The following is a 10820-nucleotide window of genomic DNA, read 5'->3' on the forward strand; positions in this document are numbered from 1 at the left end:
AGAATAGTGAAGGGGTAGGGAAACCTAATGGAGGAAATGTCTTTGCTATATTTTAAAAGATTGTTATCCACATGCAGTGAAATGCTGGTGTTTAGGGGATAGAGCCTCAGTTAAAGAATGCTCCACCTTCCTCCAGGTTCTGAACTAACTAAGAAATGGACTCAGCTAGGGACTAAATTAGAGATCAAAATCTCAGCTTTATTATTGTTACCTTTGCATTAATCTAAGAGGAAGGATGGCTTTGCCAGGAGAGGAGGAAACAGTGATGGGGGAATCCTGTGATTCTCGGCTCCCTATCACAGTGTGCTTTCTGGAATCTACAGTTATATAAACAGAGGAGTTTGCTAAATATGTTCAAATTACTCATTATTTTTCACTGAGTGAGGCAGCTGCATCAGCGTCCTTAAAAGACCTATAAGGAGAATATACTTTTAGTTGTCACAAACTGTAATCGGGAAAAAAGAAAAAACTGCTTTGTTTTTATTTGAACTTATATCAGAGTCAGTTCTAAGTTGTATAATCTATTTGGCATAGACTGATTTATGGACATTCATATTTATTATCAAACTTGGTCCTAAAAGCTAAATGGGAGATGTCCAGACTAGCTTCTTTTAGAGCCTAGAGTCCACAGTCATGCAATAAAATTTTTAAAACAATATTCCTGCAGGATTTATTTATACACACACACACACATATAATATTGATCTCTGTCAACCACCATGTAAATTTTTGTGGAGGGCAAGTTAGACTCAAAGGTAATAAAAGCCACAGTAAAGCCACCTCTACTAGAGTATCTAAAATTAGGAGCCATGAAATGTAGTCCCTTTTTCTGATTTCTACCTGGGAAGAAACAGTCACACAAAGCATTCATGTTTATAGTAGATTTTACTTAAAGTCTTGTGAGATAAATGGGATATACATCACAATCCAACAGGCAATTTAAAACTGAGAAATGTATGTCCATGCCATTGAAATGACCTTCTGTCATGTATTGAAGTTGTCATTTCATAAAACTTTCAAACCTCCCCCCAGGTTTCTCAGTGCTCCTCTCCTTTCCTCTACCCTCCTCATAATGTGAGTATCCTAAAGTTATCTATACAAGCTGATGGCCTTCCAGAAAGCATTTTTCATGCTGTTTACTTTTTTATTAGTACAGATAATAATATTACACCTTACAAAATGGGTTTTCTAACCCTTACTAGTTATGTTATAATCAGTAGATACTAAAAATTTCAAGAAATAAACAACTTTTTTCTCCTTTCTATAACCTCTCTGATCTTTAAAACTTAACCTCATGGTTAATGTGCTGTAAATAGTTCCAACATCATCAGATTGTTTTTGTGTTTTGGATTTGCATGAAAGAACAATAATGATGAAACTCATTCCATTCATAATGTTTATGTTTAATACTGTGAGAAGTTGTACTTTTTATCAGCCCATTGAGCACTGAAGCTCAATTTTAGTGTACAGATCATACTGTCAGACAAAATCATAACCTTTTAAATGTATTGCTATATATTATTAATGGCATTCTATTAAAATAACTTTGAGCATCAGAGTAGATCAATCTACTTTGGAAGTATGTGCTGAAAATGTTTATAAAATGCTTTATTAAAATGATTAATAATGAAATATAAATAATTACAGATATTTTCATCATTCTTTTTATACAGAAGATACACAGAAACTATGATGTAGATTGACTTAGATCAAGGCCATGCTATGTGTATAATACAGTGGTATTATGATATGGATATAAATAACTGTACTTAGTTTTGGTAGAGTGGTTGCCACGGAAATGTTTATCATTTTGTCAACGAAGGTCAACACATGAAGTTCTGCTCATTTTTTAAATGGAGGTTGAGGTAATGTTATAAATGTGAATTTAAAAGACAACTTGATGGTCTGATAGGTTTAGATTGGGGAAGAAGATGTATCCAGCAGAGAACAAGCATAAGGAAAGCACAAGGCACATACTGGGAATTAGGTTTAATAGCTCAGGATACCTGTCCATTGGTAAATAGTGAAATGCAAGGCTAGAATTCTGGGATAACCTGGCTTGATAACAAGATACAGATATATATAGATATAGATATAGATTTTTTTTTTTTTTTTTTTTTGAGATGGAGTCTTGCTCTGTTGCCCAGGCTGGAGTGCAGTGGCACTCTCTCCACTCATTGCAACCTCCACCTCCCAGGTTCAAGCGGTTCTCCTGCCTCAGACTCCCGAGTAGCTGGGATTACAGGCACACACCACCATGCTCGGCTAATTTTTGTATTTTTAGTAGAGATGAAGTTTCACTCTGTCGGCCAAGCTGGTCTTGAACTCCTGACCTCAAGTGATCCGCCCACCTCGGCCTCCCAAAGTGCTGGGATTACAGACATGAGCCACGCACCCAGCCAATAATGATAATTATAAAGAGAAATGAACCTTTTAAAGGTTAAGAAAGAGTCACTGAAATATATGATAAATGAAACAAGGAGTCATTGGTTTGTTTCCAGTTTACCAGATTGGAAGTCAATGGGACTGCTGACATTGAGAAAAGGCCTAGTTATCTCATTACTAGTAGCATCAAAACACAGGGACTGCAGTTACTATAAGGAGAACTGGGGATCTTAATAGGAAGATAGGAGGTGATAAGTACAGAGCCTTTCTCTCTTCTTCCTCCTGCCCCTTATGCCACTGCCAACCTTGTATACTAAATAACATCTCAACCTACCCGAGCAAGAATACATTGCTTTGGATATGGCACATTAAGAAAATGAGCATGCTTTTACAGCATGGGACACAATTCTTAACAGCATATATCAACTGCTGATGAATTTAATCACAGTTGAGAATTTTGTGTGTATTGCATTCCTTTTCAGTGATTGCATTCCTTTTCAGCAAACAAAACATTTCTCATTGATACAACCTCTATGACATCCAGGAACACACTCCATAGAACATCTTGTACATAAACCATAATGTTTCATTTCATTTTACATAAGCTTGAAGTATTTAAATGGATTCCACAACTTCTTTGTGGAATCTTAACACAGTACCTTATTGTTAACTATAAACACTATGTAAGAAAGTCTTTGTTTTCAACAAAAGAACAAAGGATTCAATAAATTCAACAATTCAGTAAACAGATTAAATATTTTAAAATAAAAATTTGTATAGTTACGTTAAACTCCCTATTAGCTCCTTTTTGTATTTTAAAACAATTTGCAATAAGCACTACTCAGGAACTTGTGGCATGTATTTGTTGATTGTCTTCACGTAGAAGTTAAGGAATAGGTCAGAGGTAAGGTTCAGATCAAACGCTTGGAATAGCTTAAAATAACTAATTCTCCCTTTAAAGACTTTTTGCTTAGTATCAATTTTCTAAAGTTAGACTTGGAAAGTTGTTCCTAAATGCAGTAATTTTGTCTTTAGATAGAAATACATTTCAAAAAACAAAAGCTAACAAGTGTTGGTGAGGTTGTGGAGAAATTGGAACCCTGGTACACTGCTGATGGAAATGTAAAATGGTTCAGCCTCTATGAAAAGCAGTATGGAGCGTCCTCAAAAAGATTAAAAAATAGAGCTGCCATATGATCCCGCAATCCCACCTCTGGTATATATTCAAAAGAATTGAAATCAGGATCTTTAAGAGGTGTCTGCATTCCCATGTTCATTGCAGCATTATTCACAATAGCCAAGATATGGCAACAACCCAATTGTTCATCAACAAATGAATTAATGAAGAAAATGTCTATACAGTCATATGGCACTTAATGGGGATACATTTTGAGAAGTGCATTGTGAGGCGATTTTGTCATGTAAACATCATACAGTATACTTACACAAACCTAGATGGTACAACCTTCCTATATTAAATGATATAGCCTATTGCTCCTGGATTACAAACCTGTACAGCACGTGACTGTACTGAATAATGTAGGCAATTGTAAGTATTTAAATAACTAAACATAGAAAAGATACAGTAAAAATATGATATAATCTTATGGGACCACAGTCATATATGCAGTCTGTGGTTGACCAAAACATTGTTATGTGGCACATGACTGTACATACAATGAAATATTATTCAGCCCTAAAAAAGAAAAAAAATCCTTCCATTTGCAACAACATCATGGACCTGGAAGACATTATGCTAAGTAAAATAAGTTACAAATACTGCATGATTCCTCTTACATGAAGCATCTAAAATAAGCAAACATGTACTACAGAGGGAGACAATAGAATGGTAGTTACCCAGGGCTGTGAGGAAGAACATACGGGAGTTGTTTAATGGGTACAAAGTCATAGTTAAACAAGATGAGCTAGTTCCAGAGATATGCAGTACAACATAGTGTTTATAGTTAACAATAAGGTACTGTGTACTTAGAGTTGGGCATGGTGGCACATGCCTGTAGTCCCAGCTACTTAGGAGGCTGAGATAGGAGGATCACTTGAGCCCAGGAGTTCAAAACTAGATTGGACAACATAGAGAGATCCTGATTCAAAAAATATATATATCTCTTGTTGTGCGCTCTCCACACACACAAAAAATAAAAATAAAAATAAACAAAAACCACAAAGCGACACAAGGAAACTTTTGGAAGTGAGGGATATGTATATTGCCTTGGATGTAATGTTGCTAACAGAAGTATATACATATATCCAAACTCACCAAACTGTATACATTAATTACTTGCAGTTTGTTGTATACCAATTATATCTCAATAAAACTAGAAAAAAGAAACATATTTCAGTCAACACTGACTGCCAAGTTACTGAACAAAGAGCAAAATATTTGCACCGAAGGGCATTTTATGTTATATAAACCCTAGATTGTAGATTATTTTTAGTCTTGAGGTTGTAAAATAGATTTTGGCTTACTGAATGTCTTCTAATAAGGCATGTCTGCTTGGAAGAAAGAATAGCAATCACCGGGGCATCCAACATACGGTGGGAACCCAATGAAAGGTGAAAGCTGACACCTTGGAGGAAAGGTTGTTACTATTATCTGTGAACTCTCAACATTAATAAAGAAGATATGATTTTTTTTTTGTTTTTCTTTTTCTATTTTTTTTAAGCCCTCATCCATACGTGTTGTCAAGGTTGATCATTTTTTAAAGGAGTTGGATGCAGTAGGGAGAAGAAGAAATGACTCGGTGACATAAGGCTAATAACCAGCTTTTATTTTTGTTTTGACTTGACTGTGTTTCTCTGCTATCCAGGCTATGCACTCAGTGAAATGTCTTTCACTGAGATATAAACTCCATGAGGGTAGATGCCATGTCTGGTTTGTTCAGGAGCATTACTCCAACATTGAGCTCAGAACCAGGCACATAACTGACCTTCAATAAATATCTCCAGAAGTATATAAATGAACCATGCTGTTCAAAGATATTTTTAAAATGTAGTTTTCCTTGAAATTTTAAAGTAAAAATTTTGCCTTACACATATTATATATTTTGACCCAAAACATCTTAAGAAACAAGTTTGTTTTATTTGTAGAGAACAAATCAGTGTAACTGGGATATCCATGACTTTAAATATTTGTCTTTTCTTTGTGTTGGAACCATCCAAATTCTTTACATTTAGCTGTTGAAATATACAACAGGCCAGGCATGGTGCCTCATGTCTATAATCCCAGCACTTTGGGAGGCTGAGGTGGGAGGATCACTTGAGGCCAGAAGTTCAAGACCAACCTGCCCAACATAGCAAGATCCCATCTCTATTTTAAAAAAAGAAGAAGAAATATACAATGGGTTATTGTAAACTATAGTCACCCTACTGATCTATCAAACACTGAGCCTTATGTCATCCATCAAACTGTATCTCCCACCCATTTTCAACTAAAATGTTCAGATGATTTAAAGTGATCATTTATTAGGTCTGAATGATCTGCATAACGCCACAGTTTTTATTTTTGTAGCCCCAGTATTGTTCTGAGATAGGCGCAAAGTGCTACTAAACACTTAAAAACAAAGCAGAATTTGGTAAGTAATTTTTTTATAAATATCTTCTAATTGCTTGTTGAAATTCTTTCTTCATGAGTCCTATGTAAGTCATTCATTTATTCACTAATTCAACAAATATTTATTGATACTCCATTAGGTCCCAGATGCTGTGCTAGATACTGGGAATACAGTTGGTAGTTTTTAAAAAGTTAAATATATACCTATCACATGACCCAGCAATTTCACTTGTAGATGTTCACCCAAAACAAGTGAAAATCTATATCCCAAAAAGACTTATGCATTCATGCTCTTGGCAATTTTATAATTTTATCAAGTTGTGCATGAATGTCCTTGACAACCTCCAGCAGGAAACTGGAAACAACTGAAATGTCCAAAAGGTGAAACAAATTGTGGTATATACATAGAACACAATACAAGACAACAATAAAAATAAATGAACTATTGATGCATGTAACAAGATGTATAAATGTCAAAAACTTGCCAAATGAAAGAAGTCAGATACAAAACAATATATACAGTACATAATTTATTGTACCACTTATATGAAATTCTAAAACACTCAAAACTATGGTATGGCAAATTTATGTTATATGTGTTTTACCACAATTTAAAATATGAAAAAAGTCTATAGTGATATTAATAAAAAGCAAACAAGTGGTTTCCTGGGGCCTAGAATTGACTGCAGAGGAACATGAGGAAAGTTTTTGGGGTGACAGAACTGTTCTATATCTTGATTATGGGATTGATTACATAGATGCATACACTTGTCAAAACTCATCAAAGTATACACTTAAAATAGGTACATTTTATTGTATGTAAATTATACCTCAGTAAAGGTACTTGGTGAGGGGAGAGTTGAAAACCTACCAATGGGTACCATGCTCAGTGCCCAAGTGATGGGTTCAATTGTACACCAAACCTCAGCATCACACAATATATCCTTGTAAGAAACCTACACATGTACCCCCAAATCTAAAATAAAAGATGATTTTTTTAAAAAAAGAAATGCACTATCAAGCCTTGAAAAGACATGGAAGAACCTTAAATGCATATCACTAAGTGAAAGGAGCCCATCTGGAAAGGTAACATACTATATGATTCCAACCATATGACATTCTGTAGAAGGCAAAACTGTGGAGGCAGTAAAAAGATCTGTGGTTTCCACAAGTCTAGGGGCAGAAGGCACGGATGAATAGGTGGGGCACAGGGGATATTTTAAGACAGTGAAACTATTCTGTACAATGCAGTGATGGTGGACACATGTCATGTCATTATGCATTTGTCAAAATCCATAAACTGTAAGAGAGAAAAATGTGAACCCTAATGCAAACTATGGATCTTGGTTAATAACTTATCTATATTGGTTCATAAACTATATAAAATGTACCCCACATTGCAAGATGCAAGATGCTAAGCATAGAGGAGAAACTGGGGTAGAAGAGGGGATACATGGGACTCTGTACTTTCTACTCAATTTTTATGTAAACCTAACACTTACCTAAAAAATAAAGTTATTTATTTATTTATTTAGAGTCAGAATCTTGCCCTTTCGCCCAGGCTGGAGTGCAGTGACATGATCTCAGCTCTCTGCAACCTCTGTCTCCCAGGTTCAAATGATTCTTGTGCCTCAGCCTCCCAAGTAGCTGGAATTACAGGCATGCACCACCATGCCTGACTAAATTTTTTTTATTATTTTTAGTAGAGACGGGGGTTTGCCATGTTGGCCAGGCTGGTCTTGAACTCCTGACCTCAAATGATCCACCCACCTCGGCCTCCCAAAGTGCTGGAATTGCAGGCGTGAGCCACCTTACCCATAAAATATATTAATTTTTTTAAGTATGTGAAAGTCAGTCATATGCATATTGATGAGTAATAGGTTGTCATTGTCTTCCCCTAGTCATTTCAAAAGTTCTACTGTGATGCCAGTATATTAACGTTGCTGCACAGTAAATTATCACAATCTTAGAAGTTTAAAATACACAAACGTATCACCTCACAGTTTTTGTGGGTCAGGAGTACAGACTGGGTCTCTGCTCAAGGTCTCACCCAAAGTCAAGATTCAGCCAAGAATGTGATCTCATTAAACCCATTCAGGTTGCTGGCAGAATTCAGTTGCTTGTGGGTAAATGACTGGAGTTTCCGTTTTCTTGCAGTCTCTCAGCTCCTAGAGGCCACTCTCAGTTCCTAGCCATGTGACTCTCTCATAACATGGCTTCTATTTCATCAAAGCCAGCAGGAGACTCTCTTTTAAAGGCTCACCTGATAAGCTCAGGCCAGCAAGGATAATCTTTCTTTTGACTACTTTAAAGGACATTAATCACATCTGCAAAACTACTTCACCTGTCACAAAACATAACCTAATCAGAGGACTGACATCCTATCATATTCACAGATTCTTCTGCACTCAAGAAGAGGGGATTATATAAGGCATGTACACCAGGAAATCAAGAATCTTAGGGGCTATTTAGAATTCTGCCTACCACAGTAGGCCCTTTGGCCTCCAACAATTTGTGTTCCTTCCAAAGGGGAAAAAACTTCCTCCTTCCTGAGGCTCCCCCCATCTTCTTACAGCATCAGCTCAAAATCCAAACTCTCATCATCTGAATTATCTATATCTGGTGAAGATGAGGCTGGGTGTGATCCATTAAGCTCAGTTCTTCAAAGTACAATTCCTTTCTGTGGACCTGTGAAACTAGAGACAAGTCTGCTCCCAACACTCCATCACACAATGGTGGGACTGACATAGAATACCAGTTACAGACATATCAATACAAAAATGGGGAAAGGGAATAAGGAAATGGAAGGTAAAAATGAGTCACTGGTGTATAACAATTCTGTCATTTATCTGGACAAATGTTGGATTTTTATTAAGTTTTAAGATCTGGGAATAATCTTCCTTGACTTTCAACCTACGCTTTGGGCTCTTGGTTCCATTGTGAGTCATTCTCGCTTTTTCATGGAAGGTAGCACATGTGTGATTAAGCTTATCAGCCTGCTTCCTACCAATAGGATTTTGCTAGCTCTAAAAGCTCCTGCTTGCTCACAAGTTCCAAAGCCAATTCTATGATTTGTCCTCCCCAAAGACAGGGTCTCTCTCTGTCACCCAGGCTGGATTGTGGTGGTGAAATCAATAGCTGACTGCAGCCTCAAAGTCCTGTGCTCAAGTGATCCTCCTGACTCAGCCTCCCAAGTACCTGGGACTACAGGTGCACACCAGCGCAACTGGCCCACATTTGTATTAGTGTTTTATTGCTCCAAATAACCACAAATTTCGCAGCTTAAAACAAAACAGTTATTATCTTATCATTTCTGTAGGCCAGAAGTCCAGGCGCAGCTTACCTGGGTTCTCTGCTTCAGGGTCTCACCAGGCTGCAATTCAGATATTTCCTAAGGCTACATACAGCCTCATCAGAAGCTCAACCTGGGAAAGATCCACTTCCAAGTTCATTCAGATTGTTGGCAAATTTCAGTTCTTTGGACCTATAGGACGAAGGACAAATGTCTCTGGTATTAATTCATATCATAGCAGCTGGCTTTTTTTTTTTTTTTTTTTTTGAGACGGAGTTTCACTCTTGTCACCCAGGCTGGAGTGAAATGGCGCAATCTCCACTCACTGCAACCTTCACCTCCTGTGTTAAAGCAATTATCCTGTCTCAGCCTCCTGAGTAGCTGGGATTACAGGCGCCTGCCACCACACCTGGCTAATTTTTATATTTTTAGAGTAGACAGGGTTTCACCATGTTGGCCAGGCTGATCTCGAACTCCTGACCTCAGGTGATCCGCCTGCCTTGCCCTCCCAAAGTGCTGGGATTACAGGCATGACCCACTGCACCCAGCCTAGCAGCTGGCTTTTTCAAGGCAAGCGGGAAGGTCTTTCTCACTCCAGTTTGCTGAGATCAAGTCTTTTACAACATAATAGTCATGGGAATGACATCTCATCACCTTTGCTATATTCTATTGACTAGAAGCAAATTCACAGGTTCCAACCACACTCATGGGGAGGAGATTATACAAGGACATGATTCATTGGAGTCCACCTTAATATGTGTACACTCATTTTCCTTTGTCTCCATTACCCTCCAATCTGAGAAAAACACCTCATGGCCTTTCACATTAGTATCTCTAGTATTTGGCATATAGCCTGACATACAGGAGCTCTAAATAATAATTCAAAGCTGCAGTTATCAAAGTTTTGTTTTGGGGACCCCAGTATCCTCTTAAAAACATTATTGAGGACCTAAAAGAGCTTTTGTGTACATAGATTATATCTATTAATACTGAGGGTTTTAAAACTTATTCATTCAAAAGTAACAATAACTCATTATGTGTTAACAGATATAGCATTTTTTAAAATAATTATATTTCCCAGAAAATTTGTGAGAACATTGCTTTACATTTTTGCAATTTTTTTAAATTTCTGGCTTAGTAAAAGGCAGCGGGATTCTCATATCTGCTTCCACATTCAATCATCATACCTGGGTATGGTGTCTCATGCCTATAATCCCAGTGCTTTGGGAGGCTAAAGCAGGAGGATCACTTGAGGCTACGAGTTCGAGACCAACCAGGGAAACACAGAGAGACCCTGTCTCTACAAATAAAATGAAATAAAAAATTATGCCTGTAGGCCCAGCTACTCAGGAGGCTGAGGTGGGAGTATCACTGAAGCCCAGGAGCTTGAGATTACAGTGGGCTATGATCACGCTACTGTACTCCAGCCTGGGTGACAGAATGAGCCCCTTTAAGACAACAACAACAACAACAAATCTCATATAGCCTCTGGAAAACTCTACTATACGCGAATGAGAGTTAAAAAGGCAAATAATGTCTTCACATTATTATGAATATAGTTTGACCTTGTGGGCC

This window comes from Piliocolobus tephrosceles, chromosome 11, assembly GCF_002776525.5.
Source record: "Piliocolobus tephrosceles isolate RC106 chromosome 11, ASM277652v3, whole genome shotgun sequence".
In the NCBI taxonomy this organism is placed as follows: domain Eukaryota; kingdom Metazoa; phylum Chordata; class Mammalia; order Primates; family Cercopithecidae; genus Piliocolobus; species Piliocolobus tephrosceles.